Below are 19416 nucleotides of genomic sequence, written 5' to 3'. Positions count from 1 at the left end.
GTGGTTGGCTTGTGTAAGTACGTTGCTTGGTAGATTTATCTTCGAGTATTTGTTTCATTTTCAAGTTTGCATTGTTGTTACACCAAATGAATTGTGTGTTATATATCTACATATCCATATATACACATACAAACAGAGTACGAAAGCAATCGTTATAGCTGTAATAATCGGTACCAGTTAAGGCTATATAAAAAGCAAAAACAACAAAACCTTTTCATGAGCATTAACTATGTCAGGGATTTGTTTCGGCTTCACTACCCACGTACGAGTTAATTCCGTTTCGTCTGTTTGGTTCATATATATACAAATACTTCTTCGACCATCAGTCAACTTCTGCTTGTATTGTTTTCGTTCTTCGTTCTTGCTTTTATTATCTCTAGTTTCCCCTCTCTCGCTGCTACTAATTCTGCATACCCCAATTACAGCGCTAGCAGTTTGCGCAAAGCCTAGCTTCATATTTGTTTGTCCTATTGCTATGTAGTTTGTTGTTGTTGCTTAAGTGTATTTGTAATAGGTTTTATTTCTTATATCATTTATAATAAATATATATAAATAGGTAAATATATAAATCCTTTTGTATATGAACTTAAAAATGTATGAACGCATATATGCACATGTATAAATATGTACACTGAAAGAAAAATCAACCGAAATACGGGTCAATTCAACCGAAATTTCTGTTAACTTTTATCCATCGCAACAAGATGTTGAATCAACTGCGCACAAATCGTTGATTCGTAATTGACCGTTTTAGTAGTCAAATGAACAAAAAAGTTGTTGCGACAGCATTGTACGAAAGTACCTATATGGTGCGGCATTTGCAAGACAGATGAGTTTTCACTGAGATCTTTTCATGGCAGAAATACACTCGGAGTGCTTTCCAAACACTGCCGAGGGGCGACCCCGCTTAGAAAAAATTTCTTTTAATTGAAAAACCTTATTTCTAAAATTTTGATGTTGCTTTGCCCGGGGTGCGATCCCAGGGCAAACACACCGTATGGCGGGGCACGCTACCATCACACCACGGTGGCACTTACTAACCGAACGTCAATTGGGCTTAAATCAAATACGCTGGCACACATTAAACATTATACACTTTATTATTTTGTTTTATTAAACGCACTTTCACACCAAATTTTATATTTCATAATTTATTTAATTTATAGTTTTGAACTTCGCTTTGCATATAGAAATGAAAATAGTAGTCACAAAACTGATTTTCAATTCTTTCAGTTGCAGCTCAGCCATTCTCAATTTATTCTCTAGCATGTAGTTGCCACACTTGATTGTTTCGAACAAAACTTGTATAAATGTTTGACATAACAAGAACTTGTACGTTATAGAAAAGTAAAGAATCAAATAAAAAAAATAAATGTAAGGCGCGATAACCTCCGAAGAGATCTAAGGCCGAGCTTCTCTTCCAATTTGCGTCGTGCTCCTCTTGATTTTCCCTACAATTTGGCGGGACGGGACCTACATGTTTTATGCCGACTCCGAACGGCATTTGCAAGGCAGATGGGTTTTCACTGACAGCTTTTCAAGGCTGAAATATACCCGGAGCGCTTGCCAAACACTGCCGAGGGGCGACTCCGCTTAGAAAAATCTTCTTCTAATTGAAAAATCTTATTTCTAAAATTTTGATGTTGCTTTGCCCTGGGTGTGAACTCAGGGCATACGGTGAGGTAGGCGGAGCACGCTACCATCTCACCACGGTGGTCGCCAGATTCAAATCGCTAGAAGGTAATTCACCACTGAATTAATTTTATATGTAATTCGGCAAGTTTAATTTTCGCAACACTTTAAGTTGAAACGATTCCAAAAAACTCAAACTTTTATGTTTTCGGAAACATCAACACTAAAAACGGATGTTTTTATTATCTTATTAAATTCGTTCTCGTGAGTGAAAATTAGTAAAAACTTGAACAAAATGTTACTAACTTTGGAAATAGACTGGTCGTTCAAACAAAACTTTTGCAACAAGAGGGCGCAATTTTGCATTTCGCTTGGACGAGAAGTTGCAAAATTGTACCCGATAAATAGGTGTCCCGGTATCTCACAATTTTTTCACAGTAAATTCAAAAAAGGGTTTTTCGTTTTGTATTGATAACTGAAAAACTAGTTTTATGTTGTTTTCCCATTTTGTGTGTTTTTTTCGATTTGGTGGTTTTATTATTGTTTTATACCTTTCATGAACATGAAATCGTATAATAACTTTGGTCCGATGTTTGTAACGTTGAGAAATACAGAAGATAGACTCACCATTAAGTAAACCGAATTTATCAGGGCGACGAACTGAGTTGATATAGTCATGTCCTTCTTTCCGTCTCTCTGTTTGAACGCGAACTAGTCCCTCAAATTTTGAGATATCTCAATGAAATTTGGCACAAGGATGTATTTTTGTATAATATTACACATTTGTCGAATCCGGTAGGATCGGACCACTATAACATATATCTCCCATACAACCGGTCGTTCAGATAAGACGATTTTGGTCATTCCTGCCGCAATTTAGAAAGTATAAAAGTGAAGCTCGGTGATATTTATTCTAATATATCATAGAAGATATCCTGAAAAAATCACTTTGAGCGGAGCTATGTATATATATTTATATTTCATACAACCGATCGATCAGATAGAAAGATTTTTGGCCATTCCTCCCTTAGTTTCCAATATAAAAACGTGAAAATTGATGATATATATTCTTATATATCACAGAAGATTTCCTGAAAAACTCATTTCGATCGGAGCTATATATTATATATATTCCATACAACCGATCGTTCGGATAAGGGGTTTTTTTTGCCATTTTTTATATTTATCTTAAAATCGTTTAGGTATGTACATCTGTTCACTATATATTTCTTATCTTATACAGCGCATTATTTAGAGATTATGAATGGGATAAGATTATTGTTCAGCCCCATTCATGAAAGGTATGAAGTTTTCGGCACAGCCGAAGACAGACCCGTCCTTACTTGTTTTTTTTTTTTAACAAGTGGCACCATCGTCATAAGTGCAAAGTAGGGAGCGCAGTGACCATACAATTCTCTTTGAAATTTGCTCATGTATTGACTGTTGATCGCTGTTGAAATAACCAGTGAGATCGGTTGTGTTAACGGAAAAATCAGTTAGATTGATTGGGAATCTGTCAGTTTTGCAGAATTTTGTTAACTTAAGAGCGACAATTTCTCTTCTGTTGATGTCACTAAATTAATTTGTTCGTTTGACAAAGAACTCGGTCGAATTAACCATAATTCGATCAGTTTCACCGAATCTCCGTTAAGTCAAGAACACCAGAACCGATTTGTTGATTTTACTAGCACCATTTCTTTCAGTGTATGTATGTCTACCTTTATACGAAGAGGTGTATAGGCCTGTTTGTGCTACATCAGTAACATCCTCTCGAGCCTGAACAACTAGCACATACATAGTTAAAGCTTGCATCTGTGTGTTATCTTTGGTATGCCCTTTTATTTCTATTTGTGTTTTTAAAGCCATTTCCGGCACATACAATATATTAATGTAAGTCCTAACGCACTTGATGGGATATGCATACATTCATGTGTATGACTCTCTTACACGGCAAAACTTTAGTTATACCCGTGCACACACACGTATTAATAGATATTACTTACATATTTAGTTCAAACTCAATTTGTCCGTGTATCGGTATTCAAATAAAACAAAGATTTCTATCGACAAGGGACCATTTGGGCAGCATAAAATACGAGTAAAGCTTTGTAAGCGAATGCTAAAAGCTGGTACCTTACGTGCAGGTATAAAGAAACATATATACAAATATATATACATATATGCTCACTTTATAGTCGAGTTCAATAAACTTTATTAAGTATGCGCATATAAATATTTATAAGATGCAATGGATTGTGTTTAATTGGTATTACAAAACTAAAGCATTGGACAGCAGTATTGTGGCCTGAGTTGTGCAATAAATCAGGAATGAGTTAGATAAAAAGTTAACAAAGTATATGCAGTCGATGCTTTGTAAATTGACTCAACTAAACTGACTTCTAACTTAATTCTGCTAAATCTTTTATTTTATTTAAAATAAAAAAAAACTTGATATTGACTTGCTTCGTCTAGACTTTTTAACAAAGCAGTATTTTATAATATTAAAAAAACATTTGTTAAGCTCCACTTAAAAAACACCGAGAGGTTAGTTTAGGTGGAACTAGCCGGCTCGTGAGCACACCACAAAGATTGAATCAGTTCATAGTGTTGTCAGAAGTTTTTTTAACGACCAAACTGAAACCCCCTATCAAATACCAGAACCTCTGTTATAAAACAACTCCGTCATATTGACAAACACAAGATGCTATATAGGATATATGCCCCTAACTGCTTCTAGATTTAATAACTGTATGACCCCTTATAGCTGGAGCGAGCGCAGGGCACGAGCAAAAAATGTGTTCGAATGTTTCATCCTCCAACTCGCACTTTCTACATGTGATATCACTTACTAGGCCCAATTTGGAGGCATGTGATGCCGGCATTAGCCTACGGCCCTCCCTCTTTAATACTAATAGTAATTTATTAGTCTAGGGTTGTAATGGAGGTCATATGTTTTTTAACACTTTACAGCTTCGCGCTTGGGCTAATCTATTTCTTGCTTGGTTGATCGTGTGTAGCTCTTTTTTTATTAATTTTTTATTAATTGTGCATAATCTCAATAGCACGTCTAAGGTACAGGCTTGGAGGAATACGCCATTTTTAGCCAGCTCATCGGCTTTTCATTTCCATCTATTCCCATATGCCTAGGGACCCAATACCGATTATTTCCATGGATTGCTCACACACTAAAGCCCTTTGATGTTTTTTTCTATGCGAGATTATTGCTTTAATTGCTGCTCGGATAATAACATAAAATTTGATACGTCTGAGGTTAAGCTATTTTCTATCAGTTTTTTTACTGTTTTGCTTACGCCTACTACTATGCATGAAAAAACACTACAAAATTATTTTGAAACTAGCCATACCCCAGAATTTGATTTAAAAGTCGCCTTATCTGAGTATAAAGTCAATACGTTTAATTCATTACCGAAATTTTCAGTTCAGGGTAAGTCGTTTTCGAATTAGCAGCTGAGATAGGTTGTTATACCACTCCAGCAATATATTTGGGTTTATATCAGCAGCAGTTTACAATGTTCACCTTCAGAAATATATTAATGATTGGCTTTTGCTCTTGAACAATTATGGTGTGTCGCAAACTCGGCAACGGAGTGGAGGCACCACAATTGCGTTTGGGTTAAATTTAAAAAGAAAAGAAAAGGAGGCGAGAGAGATTTCTCGTTATAATAATGATTTTATTTGAAGTGAAAATTAAAATTAGTACAATAATTTACCTTTGTAATAAAATGTGGCGGGGCTCCTCGGACAGTGTTAGCTCTGGTTCGCTCAACGATCGCTGGAAAAAGTAGACGGTTGCCTTGTCGAGGACAACCGTTGAATCGCGGAAAAAGTCTCAGGTTTTAAGGGGAAGCTTCCCCACATAGTTGTACCGGCATGCATGTATATGTGTACGGACAACATAACCCTACCTATGTACACATATACATGCAGGTGGGCGAACTAGGCGTCGATAATATGGTGCTATTAGGGTGGCGCAAATTAATGAGAGTTTAGGCGTCGGGCCTAAACATGCCGGCCCCCTTGCGATACGCAACAGCTCAGACTCCGCCCGAGCGTCCCCGACCACAATTTGTCTTAAAACTAGATTCTAAAATTAAATGGTGCGCGCCGGATGGCGCGAAGGCATCCTCCTTGCCTTCGCCGTGACCTAGAGCTAGGACGATAGAAAAAAAAAATTAATGGAAACCGTAACATATATTTCTTGCCATTTATATAAAACTTCATTTATTTCGGGAAACTACAACATACATGTATAAGCTTATCATCAGCTAACTAACTCTAAATAGCCATTGAGGTATATCAGATCGGGTGGGTCCCGGAGAGTACCCACCCGAAGATCGTGCTTTGCGCGAGCAGCGATCCGAAGGATGGTGGCAATGTGCCCGACGTCATGATTTCGGCGTAGACGTCGCCGCCTAGGACGAGGCGAATTGGGGTGGACGCATAAAAGTGGGGGTCCGCAAGACGGATGTGCTCGTAAGGAGCCGCGACGCTGGGGTCGACGTTGTACGTTGGACTGACGCGCCTGAACTCGTGGACGCAGACTGCGTGAGTCGTCACCGTCTTACTCTGCCCATGTTTGCCTCTAAAACGAATAAAACTGCCGGTTTCGCCGTCGGCGTTGGTTGTCGGCAGTGCTAACTCTCGCGCCAGCCTGCGGTCGATCGTTGTGCGGGGGGAACATGCGTCTATGAGTGCACGAATGAGGTGCAGACGCCCTCCGGCTTCCACCTTCACGATCGCAGTCGGCGCCAGAGCAGCCATGGGCCGAAGAGTTGGGCCGGCTGAGGCGCGGGCCGGAATGACCCCGTTCCGGAAGGAACTGTGTTGGGGTAGCTGGCGCGGCCGAGTGGCCAGTCTACCGTCTCGATGGTCTTCCTTCACGTGTCGTATCTCGTGTAGCTGGCGCGGCCGAGGGGCCAGTCTACGATCGCGCGTTGGTCGATGTGCTTGCGTTCGTTGTTGCGTAGGTGGGCGGAACGGCCGTGATTCCGCTCCACTTTTTCGTCGTCGCTCGTGTGCTAATAGGGGTCGGAACGGCCGTGGGTCCGATCCCCTAGTGTCGGAATTTACTATATGGGAGCCCGCTCCACTCTCGGATGGCAGTTGTGGTTCTTCTGCAAAGGCCGACTCGGACGCGTGGAGAGACAGCGCCTCATCCATCATCCCGTCGTCTACCTCTTCCATCGTAGGCATCTGCTCATAACCTTCTCCCTCTTCTTCCATGACTAGCTGGTACCAGCTCTTCGGCGGCTCTGGCTCGGACGACAAGTCCTCCATGGAAAGGTGCAGCGTGGTATGATGATTGCTACCACATCTTCGGCACCTTCCTTTGCTAGTGCAGTCTTTGGCACGATGTACCATTGAAAGGCAGTTTTGGCAGTACTTGGCCTTTATAATTTCGCGCAGTCGTTGCAGCGGCGACTTCGCGCGGTAGATTGGGCATGACCTGATTGGGTGTTTCGCGTCGCATAAGTGGCACGGCTTTGGGTAACGAGCGGCCTGGCGCTCAGTCCTCCTTCTTAGCGAAGCGTAACGAGTCATTCTATTGAGAGTATGGAAGAAAATAAAGGAAACTCGTTGAGTTGTTATGACTGTGTCACGCTTTTGGTGGCGAGTAAGCCCCAATTCTATTATCGGCGCTTTTGAAATTTCGCGCGTGAGTAGGGTGAAAACATGTCTAAACGCCTACGAGAATATATTCATCTCGCGTACGTTATGTGCGTTGCTTCTTTCCCCGCACGTTATGTGCCTGGGTCATTAGTGCCTTATTCTGTTTAATTTTGTGTCATCCGGTAGCGCTTCAGCTCGTCAGGCATACTAGTGCTACAGAAAAATTGACATTTAAGTTGCTTGGTACTCACATTTTGGTACCGAACCGGGTAGAGAGTGTATCATGTGCGATCTTGCGAGTCATTGTTATTTGTATTGTTGGTGCTAAAAAACCGACAACTTTTCTGCCCGCCACAAAAAAAATGTTTGAACAGCAAATTGTGTGATATGTAAAGAAAAAATAAAGAAATAAATCTTCGTTTTGGACGAAGAGAAAAATTTGTAGAAGGAATCATTTTTTTTTTTGGTATTTTGTTTTGTGAAATTCGGCTTGTCGTCGACCGCTGTTCATGTGATCAGCGCTTTTGATGTTACTCATTTGCTGCTGTTTGTCTGGCAGCATCGTATATTTGTGTTGTTATACTCGCTGAGTCTGTGCACATAACCGGCATTTATAGCGTGACAAGCGAAGTGGCAAGTTTCACCCAAGGAGAAAAAGCATGTGAGTATGTGGGTTGTAGTCCCTTTTTTTTGGTTATGGGATCATCTTCCATAATATAATTATACCACTCTCTTTCCTTTTCGTTTCAGGGCATCGTTCGAAATTCGTCCCAATCTTCGCGTCACATTCTTGAATGTGCCACGAAACTACAACCGTATAATCTCGAAGGTGCGGTGTTATGACGAGGGACCCTCGTGGTACACCCGCTTTTATCGGGGTTATGAGGGGGTCCTTTGGGTGCGCGCAGACTCCGCGGGCGGCCAGGAATTTGTGTGCCGGGTGTGTGGGCACACGCTCAGCTGCTTTACGACATTGAAGGCCCACCTCAACCTCCACATGGGTTTCGCACCCTATAAGTGCAGCTGCGGGAGGCGATACCCCTCGGCTTCCTCGCTGGGGTTGCATCGCCAGTGAAAGCATAGCTCGCAGTAAGCGGGATAAAGTCGGTTTCTGGCTTTGGTGGTGTGTGAATGTAATTTTGAACAAATAAATGGTAATTGTTGGACGGTGAATGGACAATGTTTTTTCCTTTTTTTTTTGGTTGTTTGGTTTTTTTTTTTTGTGTGTCCCGAACCATGGCGGTTGGTACGGTGTGTCGGGCACCTCCCTGGTCCGCGTAGGACTTTTTGGGTTCCAGGCTAAAAGGACTGACGAAACTGTGTCAGAACTTCAAAAAAAAAACACAAAAACAGTTTCTATCCTGAACATGTCTCGGGACATATTTTGTTTATGCTTGACATTTTGATTCTTCACTAACCCGTCAACAAAGAAAACCATGCAAATAAAGTCGAAAATCATTTCGGTCTCGAGTGGTTGTTCGGGTCCTAACACTCTAGTTGTTGGATCCCGCGGATCCGCTTTGTGATCCCATGGGGTCGCGCGCAATGTGTTCACGGCGTAAGGAAAGACACAAGCAAATGTCATCGAGTGGCAACCTTGATTCGTTCATTCAAAAATGTCATTCATTCATGGAAATGAGTATACCGACATTTTTGAATGAATTTTCTTTATGAAGAAAAAATGTGCTGGGTAAGTATACTAGTATCGTTCCCTTTTTATATTTTTATAAATTTTCCTAATTTTGTATTCTTTTATTTCATTTCAGGTTCACAGCTACAAATTGGGTGGTTCACTGGCAAACTGCGATGATACTACAATTTCCTTACCCAGAATGGTACTCACACATCTACTAATAAAATAATAGGTGTTTTTCACGCGCAATCTTTCGCAAGTGGACGACGACGCGAAATCTTTGGTTGGATTGCGCGCCAATACGATTTCTGTTCTGTGAGAAGGAAGACTGTTTTGAATGGATCCTTTTGTTGGCTGGTTTCAAGAGGAACAGGAGGTTCCAGCATTACGCACATGGTGTAAAATTTGGGAGACCACAGCGCATGATATGAGCCAATTGTTAGAACAACAAAGTCAACAATTACAACAATTACATAGTGGTGGTAATAGTAAATTAAACGGCGCATCTTTAAGTGCACGCGATCGGGATTCTCTACACTTACTTCTACAGCAGGTTGGTAACGTAGGATTGCGAAATTCAATATACAATCATAATAATAATAATAATAACGGTAGTAGTGGCACAAATAGTAGTGGTAATACACCCAGCAACAACTCAATTGATTCAACACCAAACAACGACTATATTACAACAGCTGCAACAACACCAGTTGGTGGTGGTGGTGTAGGTGATACAACAATCAATACAAAAATGCCATCTCACGATCGTCCAAGTTATTATAATCCATCACGTAGGAAAATTGGACGTATGGTAGATAATAAGGTAAGCACATTTAACCTCAGCAGATATATGGATAAATTAGTAGTAAAGTACAAAGGTTGCCCCTGGCGAGTGCCAAGTTTTGAATATGGACGCGGAATTGTTGGTTTACATCAGGAAATCGAACAATTTTATAATTATGTATTGCCCACGCCCACCGAGCATGCTATACGCAATGAAGTGGTACAGCACCTAGAAGCGGTGGTACACTCAATCTGACCGAAATCGATTGTGGAAATATTTGGCTCATTTCGTACGGGCCTATTTCTGCCCACATCGGATATTGATTTAGTTGTGTTAGGACTATGGGAAAAGGCCCCACTGCGAACTCTCGAAACAGCACTGATTGCGCGCGGAATTGCCGAACCACATTCAGTGCGCGTACTTGACAAAGCGTCTGTGCCCATCATAAAGCTCACAGATCGTGAATCGCAAGTAAGAGTAGATATATCCTTTAATATGCAATCGGGTGTACACTCGGCCGAACTAGTTAAGAAATTTAAACAAGATTATCCAGTGTTAGCGAAACTGGTGCTCGTGCTGAAGCAATTTTTGTTACAGCGTGATCTCAATGAAGTTCCTACCGGTGGCATTTCCTCTTACTCATTAATATTAATGTGTATAAGTTTCCTACAATTACATCCGCATCAAATAGACCATGATAAGGCCAATTTAGGTGTACTGTTGTTGGAGTTTTTTTTTTTTTTTTGAATTTTATGGGCGTAAGTTCAATTATATGAAAATTGTCATTTCGATAAAAAATGGCGGACGTTATTTACCAAAAGAAGACCTGCAACGTGAAATGATTGACGGACATCGTCCATCATTATTATGTATGGAAGATCCACTGACGCCGGGTAATGATATTGGACGTAGCTCCTATGGTGCATGACAGGTAAAACAAGCATTTGAATATGCATATATGTTGTTGGCGAATGCTGTGAGTCCACTCAACGAATACGGTAGTAATTGCGCTGAGCGTACCATCCTAGGACGAATAATACGGGTAACCGATGATGTAATTGACTACCGTGAGTGGATACGTGAACATTTTGAGCATCTTATTGTACCGAGTACGCCCAGAAATACCAGTGCCGTTAAGTTCATTCCGTCTATACTACCACCTGGCGTTATCACACCCCCATTGCAACAGCATCAGCATATGCATCCAGCATTACAACAGCAACAGCATCAACAGAAAAAATTGGTATTTTGTTCTGTGTGAGATTTAGTACGCGCGAATGTGCGTAGTGCTTTCACTTGCGATACATTGTTCCATTTATTGTGACAGCTGAATGCTCATCAACACATGAAGGCCGTCAATTAGAACAGACAATACTTCCAATTAATGTCGATACGCTATTTCGCATGATTTTTTTTTTTTTTTCAAAATCGATATTCTTTTTGGAATTTCATGCAGCGCGGAAAACTGAAAATATGTCTTTCAACGATTGGTTAACCAATAATGAAGGCAAGAAGACACGTACTATTTATTTAACTGTGCAATTATTGGTTTCCGTGGGACCCAAAGTGTCTAAGGTGACTGAAAACCAAGAGATGCGTGAAACGGGTGAATTGTATTCCATAGGTGTAACTAGTGTTAATGCTGGCATTCCATATGCCGATAGTTTCAATGTCTAAATGCACTATTGCCTTGTAAGAACTGTTGATGATCATACAATGCTGTCAGTGCATGATCAAGTCAAAGGTAAAAAGTCGATATGGGGTGTTGTTAAAGGTTTTATTGAAAGGAATACATGGGCTGGTTTAGAAGAATACTGAAGACTATTTTTTGACGTTGAGATTGCGTCAGGTAGGGAAAACGTTGCGTCAGTCTGCTACTTCCCCCCACCAGTGGTAAGGGGTGGCAGATACTGCGTGATGTGTTTGGTTTTGTTAGTTAGGGCTTCGCTCAAGTCTGACACTTCCCCCCACCAGAGGTAAGGGGTATCAGATACTGTTCGAGGTAAGGGGAGCATCCACCCGGTGGGATGCCCTCCCGCTTTCAACGACCTTTTGTAAGTCCGGCACTTCCCCCCACCAGTGGTAAGGGGTGCCGGATACTGCTCAAGGTTAGGGAACCTTTTCCCACTTCCAAATTTTTTTTTTTTTTTTTTTACTTATGTGAAATTACGAAACGATTCCGTTTTTGATTGGGGTTTTGAAATTCCCATTCGTAATCCAGTAAGCGGGAAGAATCTAAGAGTCTAGTAGTAGTGATAATGGTTTTGCCAGTGCCAATATGTTGCGGGGAAATGATTCGGTTTCTACTGAACATTTCGTGATTGATAAGGTCAGGTTGGGTTGGTCACTCTTTCAGAAATTGTTTAGAAAATGCCGCGCGTTGGACTTTTATCAAAAAATGCAGTATGTTGCCAATTCGTCTTAGAACTTTAGATTCCAAGCTTTTGTGCTGTCCTGCTACACAGGGAGTATTCACCCTTTTAGTCTGAAATTTCGGAAAGTTCTTGTCCGTCAAGTATTCATGGAAGCGTTCGAGAGGTGAATGTTCCGGCTCGAGAATGTTCAAACCCACATGACTCTTTATCGATTCACAAAACATTGACCAGAAATTTAAGACTCTATTCCTAAACCTGTTGGCATTTATAAGTTTATTATTGTTATCATTTTTTGTAAAGGGATATGAATACATATTTAAATATGGCTGTCCCTATCCCTTGGACAAAAACTTTTGTTGGCCTCATGCCTTTGGCTGAGTGCATCTGCTTTCTGGGGTAGACCGTGGGTCTGTATTAGGGTTCTGGTATCCTCGCTGGGGGAAGCGAGTGACTGTGGGAAATTTAAATCTACAAAAGGCCGAAAGCCCTTAGATTCTGTGGCAGATCGGTTCGCCCTTCTGCGGTAGGCTTTTATGATGGCCTCGTTATGGGATAACGAGTGAATGGGCTGGTTTCTGGGGTCCTCGCTTGGGGCGAGTGAATTTGGGGTGGTTTTTTGCAAGGGGCCCCCGGTTAGTATTATTATGAAGCCTCAGTTTTGCTTTTTGTTTTGCGAGCTTTTGGTAAGCTCCCATGCGTCCTCGTGTCTCTAGCTCCCTTTCCCCATTGCCCACAAGTAGCTAGGCGTAGGATTCCCCCTCCGGCAGACTCGGTACGAGACCGGGGGTGAGAAAAGAAAAGAAAAAATAAGATGTAGGATCGCCCTCCGGTAGACTCGCACCCTCACGAGACCGGGGTGGTTGATTATAATTAGGGCCTCGGGAGCGACGCAAGCTTAGGGATAGCGGGGCATCACGGCGCGTGGTTGAACGCGTCTTTATGTCCCGCGCTCCCTTTCCCCATTGCCATCGCGTAGTACGCTTTAGGTTTCCCTCCGGTAGACTCGCACCCTCACGAGACCGGGGGTTGATGATAATATATGGCTCGGGAGAAACACAAGCTTAGGGATAGAGAGACACGAAGATGTGGGTTCCTTAATATATTTTCGATGCTATCACTAACCGTGGGCCTCTAATTGTAGGTAGTCGGGGGAAATAGTGTTGTGGTTTTCTGGGGTTTGCTTTGTAAGCTTAAGAATAGAATGGGCTGAGTCCCTTTAGGTTCTGTGGCAGATAGAGTATCTGCGTTAGGTTATTGGTTGGCCTCGTATCGGGTGAACGAGAGCTGGGGTTGACTTTTGGAAAATGTGAAGACGAGGGTGAGTTTTTTTGATTTTTCTGAAAGGAGGTATGTGGAAGAACGGAGGGATTGTTAAGAGGAGCACGTGGTTCTCTCACAGTCTGTCTCCGTGGGAAGAAGGATCAGTTTGACCAAAGGTCGTCTGACTTGACCCTTCTCGGTTCTGAGGTCGACAACACGTACTCGGTTATCTTCGCCGGGGTGTACGTTGACGACTCTACCTAACCTCTATTCGTTGGGGGATAAATTGTCCTCTTTGAGGACAGCGAGATCTCCCACTTTTAGATTTTCCTTGGGATGCTTCCACTTCACTCGTTTTTGGAGTTCGGATAAATATTCGGTTTTCCATCGCCGGCAGAAGGTTTGATGGAGGGCCTTGAGCTTCTGCCATCTATTTAGCATGGAGGCAGGGCTTTCGTTCGCATCCGGTTCTGGCGGCGCCAGAAGATGGCTGCCGGTGAGGAAATGTCCTGGGGTTAGTGGCTCCAGGTCCGTTGGGTCATTGGACGCCGGACTGAGAGGCCGTGAATTTAGGCATGCCTCGATCCGGCATAAAAGGGTTTGGAACTCCTCCATGGTATATTTATGGAGCGAAGCGACCTTTTTGAAGTGGCTTTTGAAGCTCTTCACTCCCGCTTCACACAGGCCGCCCATATGCGGAGCGCCGGCGGGAATAAAATGCCAAGTTAATGCTTGATGGCTATACTTGGAGACTGTTTTGTCTCGGCTTTCTGCCAGGAAGGCTTTGAATTCCGATCGTAGAGATCGGGAAGATCCGACAAAGTTCGTACCATTGTCGGAGTAAATGTTTTTTGGACATCCTCTTCTCGCGATAAAACGCGAAAAGGCTGCGAGGAAGCATGGGGTGCTCAGGTCACTAGTGGCCTCTAGGTGGATGGCCTTAGTGGAGAAACAAACAAATAGGCATACGTAGCCTTTGGACAGTCGACATCCCCTACCGCGGTAGCTTTTGATGTCGAAAGGCCCCGCGTAATCTACCCCGGTATTGGTGAACGCGCGGGTAAAAGTGGTGCGTTCGCAGGGAAGGGTACCCATAAGTTGGGACTGCGCCTGCTTCCTGTGAATAATGCAGGTTTTGCAATTGTGGATGATGGCTCTGATCATTGTCTTGACCTTCGGAATCCAATACTGGGTTCGAATAAGGCGGAGCATGAGCTGGTTCTCGCCATGAAGGGAATCATGATGAATCATCACGACTGCAAGGTGAGACAGCCTGCAATTGTAAGGCAAGATGATCGGATGCCGCTCGTTGAATGACATGTCTTTTGAAGCCCCTAGACGCCCTCCTGTTCTGATAATGTCGTCTTTGTCGATGTATGGGTTGAGTGACAGGATTTCACTCTTCCGATCAATAGGTTCCCTATTCTTTAATTTTAAATATTCGGTACCGTAAAATTGTTTCTGGCAGACTCGTATTAATGCTTGAGTCGTTGCCTTAATCTCATCGGCTGAGATTATGCACGACTTTTCTTGGAACACTGCTTTGGTTTTAGGATGCGTTCTTTTATAGAATCTCCTAACATAAGATAAGACTTTCAAAGCTCGTGGCAAATCTGAAAATCGTTCAAGAATATCTGTATGATCTACCCTTGTCGTGGCATATGATTGTGCCCTCTTTTCCTCAACGGACGTGTTGTAATCGGCATCTTGTGCTGGCCAGTGAGAATTGTCTTCTTGTAGCCAAGAAGGACCCTGCCACCACAACGAATTGTTGACCAAATCTGACGCTAGTAGTCCTCTGCTCCCTAAGTCCGCTGGGTTAGATTCCGAGTCAACGTGAAGCCAGTCCTTATTACCGACCATATCGAGGATCTTGGTGATTCGATGTGCGACGAAGGTTGACCAAGTACAGGGCGGCTTGCGTATCCATGCGAGTACGATGGTTGAATCCGTCCAGAGGTGAACTTTTACTGGTCCCAAATGAATATTTCGGAATATGGATTCCATCATTTCTGCGAGAAGCACGGCGCCGCAGAGTTCTAAACGTGGTAGCGAGATGGTTTTCACTGGAGCTACTCTGGTTTTTGCTAAGAGTAAGTGTATGAAAACCTGATCGTCTCTTTTTACGCGCATATATATCGCTGCAGCATATGCTTTCTCGGAAGCGTCACAGAAACCGTGGATTTCTATTTCGCCTTCCGGGGAAAAATTTACCCACCGCGGTATCCGTATGTTATCTATTTCGCCATAGTGTTGGGTGAAGGTTTTCCACCGTTCTAATGTATTTGGTGAGACAGGCTCATCCCATCCGGTGCCTTCTAACCAAATATTCTGCATTAATATTTTCGCCACTATGACAATTGGGGCGAGCCACCCTAATGGGTCGAACAGCTTGGCGATGGCTGACAATATTTCTCGCTTAGTTAGTTTTTCTTGATCCTCCAGTGGTCCTGCTTTAAAATAAAAGAGATCGGAGTGGGCGTTCCATCTTATGCCCAATGCCTTCACGGTGCTGGTGTCTTCGAACGCCAGAAAGTCTTCGCTTAGTCGATCAGTTTTCGGGATGTCTTTTAGAACTGCCTCCGAGTTTGATGTCCATTTCCGAAGTGGAAAACCAGCTGACTGTAGTACCTGTCGTATTTCATCCCTTGCCTTAATGGTCGATGCGATGGTGTGTCCTCCCGCTAATACGTCGTCTACATACATGCATTCTCGCAGGATGCTCGATGCTGTTGGATGGGAATGTTCCACATCGTCAGCTAGCTGTAGAAGCGTTCTGATGGCCAGGTATGGAGCGCAGTTAACCCCGAACGTCACAGTCTTTAACTCGTAGAGGCCTATTGGTTTACTACTGTCCTTTCGGAAAACAATCCTCTGAAATTTGGTATGGTTGGCATCCATCCAAATTTGCCTATACATTTTCTCTATATCGCTATTAAAGACATATCGATAGAGTCTCCAACGTAGAATAAGAATTGGGAGATCTGCTTGTAGTATTGGACCAGGGAGGAGAATGTCGTTTAGGCTGGTGCCATTAGCCGTCGGGCTTGAGGCATTGAAAACGACTCGGACTTTCGTCGTTATACTTTCTGCTTTAACAACGGCGTGGTGTGGCAGAAAGTAATTATTTGTTTCATCTGCCGCGACGACACTGCTGATTTTTTCCATATGTCCAAGCGTCTCGTATTCTGAGAGTACCCTAATATATTCTTTCCCTAAGTCCGGATTTTTTATTAACCGGGACTCGTTTCGATAATATTGTGAGAATGCGCGCTTAAGGGATCCTCCTAAACTCAACTCTTCTGAGTAGCCTTGCTTGAATGGGAGGGATACTACATACCTCCCATCTTTGTTTCTTCTTGTTGTTTCTTTATACAGCTGTTCGCAATATGCGTCATCTGCATTAATGCTTTTGCCTTTTGGCAAATTTTCTAACTCCCAGAATGCTTTTAGTTGGTTGTCCAGCGCGACTTCGTTGTAAAACGACACTATGTTCTTTGTTGGATTCGGCGCTTCAATACGACCGGTTAGTATCCAACCGAACACTGTCTCTTGGGCCAGAAGTGTATTTAGTACATTCTTTTTTAGACCGCTTAGTATAATTTGGGGATATATGTCTCCACCAAGTATGAGGTCTACATCTTCATTGACGTAGAACCTCTTGTCTGCCAAAACTAAGTCTGGGAATGCCTGCATAGTCATTGTTTCGATATGGCAGGATGGCATATTCCCAGTTAGTTTGGCTAAAATTAGAACAGGAGTAGTCAAGCTAAAGCATGGGTCCACTGGTGAACGTAGCTCGATGGTGGATGCCTCTTTCACTTGAGCAGATACTGCGTTGGTGATGCCTGAGACTTGGGCATGCATTTTCCTTGTCGGCAAATTGATTCTGCGTTTTAGTCGTTCTGTCATGAAAGAGCATTCAGACCCTGAATCAATTAGTGCCCGCGCGGAGAAGTCGGTACCATTATAATGAATGTGTACGCGAGCAGTTCCTAATAGCACGCCTGTGCTGGAATTAGCATGACAGGAATTTACATTCTGGTTCGCAGAAGTATTTGGTTGCCCCGATTCCTGTCTCCTTTGTGCTTGTGCTGAAGTTGACGGGATATTATCCGCGTCTTTAAATGGATTGCGCCTCGTAGTTTGCTGAACTGTATCCGCATGCAGGAGCGTGTGGTGACGAGAGTGGCATTTGGCGCAGTTGTACGAACTGGTGCACCTCGTCACTGTGTGTCCTGGGGATAAACAGTTCAGGCATCCCCCCGTGGATTTGATGAAGTTGATTCTCTCCACTGGGGTCAGATCACAGAATCGGGGACAATTCCGTAACCTGTGTTCAGCTTTGCACATTTTGCAAAAAACCCTTGATGTTGATTTTGAGGTAGCTTTTGATACCTTCGTTTGGAAGGCACCAAGTCTTTTTATGGGGGTTTCGGTTGTATGCCGAGTATTCGCTGGCTTTTGTCCCTTTTGGGCGTTAGTTCCGGTGAAGCTAGACACTGTTTCCAGTGTCTGAAACCTATTTGATAGAAATTTGTCCATATCTTCCCATTTAGATATGTCCATTTTATGGTCTATGCTTTGTTCCCATAGAGCCAGGGTACTTTCCGGTAACTTTGTCGAACACAAATATGTTTGTATTGCATCCCAATTGGATGTGTCGATTTTGTGACACTTGAGGGACGATAGACAATTGTTTATATCGCTATGTAATTTCTTTAACGCGCTCCCACACTCACTCTCTACCTTCTTTAAATTAAAAAGAATTTGTAATTGCGTGTTGACTAATATACGCTTGTTTTCATATCTTTCGCAGAGGTTTTTCCAGGCCATATCGAACCCATCATTTGTTAGAGGGCATTTTTTTACAATATCTTTGGCCTCGCCCTGTGTTTTGTTGTTCAGATGGAACAATTTCTCCACCCCCTGTAAGTCGGAATTATTTATGTATATAGCAGTAAACAGGTCACGAAAGGTTGGCCATGATAAATAGTCACCTTTGAAAATCTCCGTGTCGCAAGGTGGGAGGCGGATCTTATGCCCGCGAGGTGCAGCTGGGGGTGCTTGCTCAGAGATAGCACTATTCTCTACTTTTTTAAATTTCTCTGCCTCGGCAGATATTGTGGATAAGCATCGCATATATATTGCGTAGGTAGACATATGTTTTTTCCGGATGGCCAACACATCATTTGCGTCGACATCTTCTGATCCCATCAGTGAGTCAAACACAGACTTAACCTTCTTCCATAAGGCGCGCAACTCTTCTTGCTGTATCGCAAGAGTGTGCTTATTATGATTTCCTCTGGAATAAGGCTGTACTGCTGTTCAAACTCTGAGATTAACTCAGCTGATCGGATATAATTTTCCATTTTCTCAACAAATTATCCCTATCAAACTAAAAACAAATTAATCCTTTTAACAAGAAATGGAGACAATGTTTTAAAAGATCGCTTTTATTTATTTATTTCAGACTTGGCCGACTCGTCTGATATTTTTTTTTTTTCAAGGGAAGAATAGGCAATGGTGTAACCTACTCGCCAACCGCACGCAAATTATATATATGTATATATTGATCTGGCTATTAAATTATAAGGGTCAGACTTGGCCGATTCGTCTGGTTTTCCCACGGTAAAAGTAAAACACAACAATGTGGCTTCCTCGCCACCCGCACGTAAAATTATATGTATGTATGTATCGGTGTGTGTATTAATTTATTTGCAGATTATTTTGTGCCGTAAGACAGGGAGCAGGGGGGAGCAACTCCAATGCGTATTGTGCGAAGCAAAGGGGGGCCACTCGCCACTTGAGCGTTCAATTTTATTATAAAAATACGTGCGCGCGTTGATATAAAAACTCGACGAAAAGTGTAAAAAATTTTATAAAATTCTTGTGCGAAAAGCGACTGTGTGACAAAAATTTATCGAATTAGTGCAAATTAAAGTGAAACAAAGGAAGAATGTAAAATTGCCACAATCGAAATGGCGTGAGAATTTTTTATATGGAGGTGAGGTTATGTGTACCTCTTCCCTGTGCTGTGTCTGGAGAGCCTTACCGCTGGTGGGGGGACAGACCAGATAGTCACAAGGAATTTAAGACAA

General features: G+C 42.6%; 2 protein-coding genes and 1 pseudogene across 3 annotated transcripts in view; 2 read left to right on the top strand and 1 right to left on the bottom strand.

The window, feature by feature from the left end:
* Positions 1 to 19416, top strand: part of rk (rickets) — a 667150-nt gene that overhangs the window by 209626 nt on the left and 438108 nt on the right. The window lies entirely within an intron of this gene.
* LOC137239138 (acetylcholine receptor subunit alpha-type acr-16-like) overlaps positions 1 to 19416 on the bottom strand; it is a 283317-nt gene that overhangs the window by 156666 nt on the left and 107235 nt on the right. The gene's annotated exons all lie outside the window — the stretch shown is intronic.
* LOC137241452 (non-canonical poly(A) RNA polymerase protein Trf4-1-like) lies at positions 9234 to 10941 on the top strand (annotated as a pseudogene).

The sequence above is a fragment of the Eurosta solidaginis genome, chromosome 2 (genome assembly GCF_040869045.1).
Source record: "Eurosta solidaginis isolate ZX-2024a chromosome 2, ASM4086904v1, whole genome shotgun sequence".
Classification (NCBI taxonomy): Eukaryota; Metazoa; Arthropoda; class Insecta; order Diptera; family Tephritidae; genus Eurosta; species Eurosta solidaginis.
Note: the sequence above shows the minus strand (reverse complement) of the source record. Positions and strands in the feature narration are given on the sequence as shown.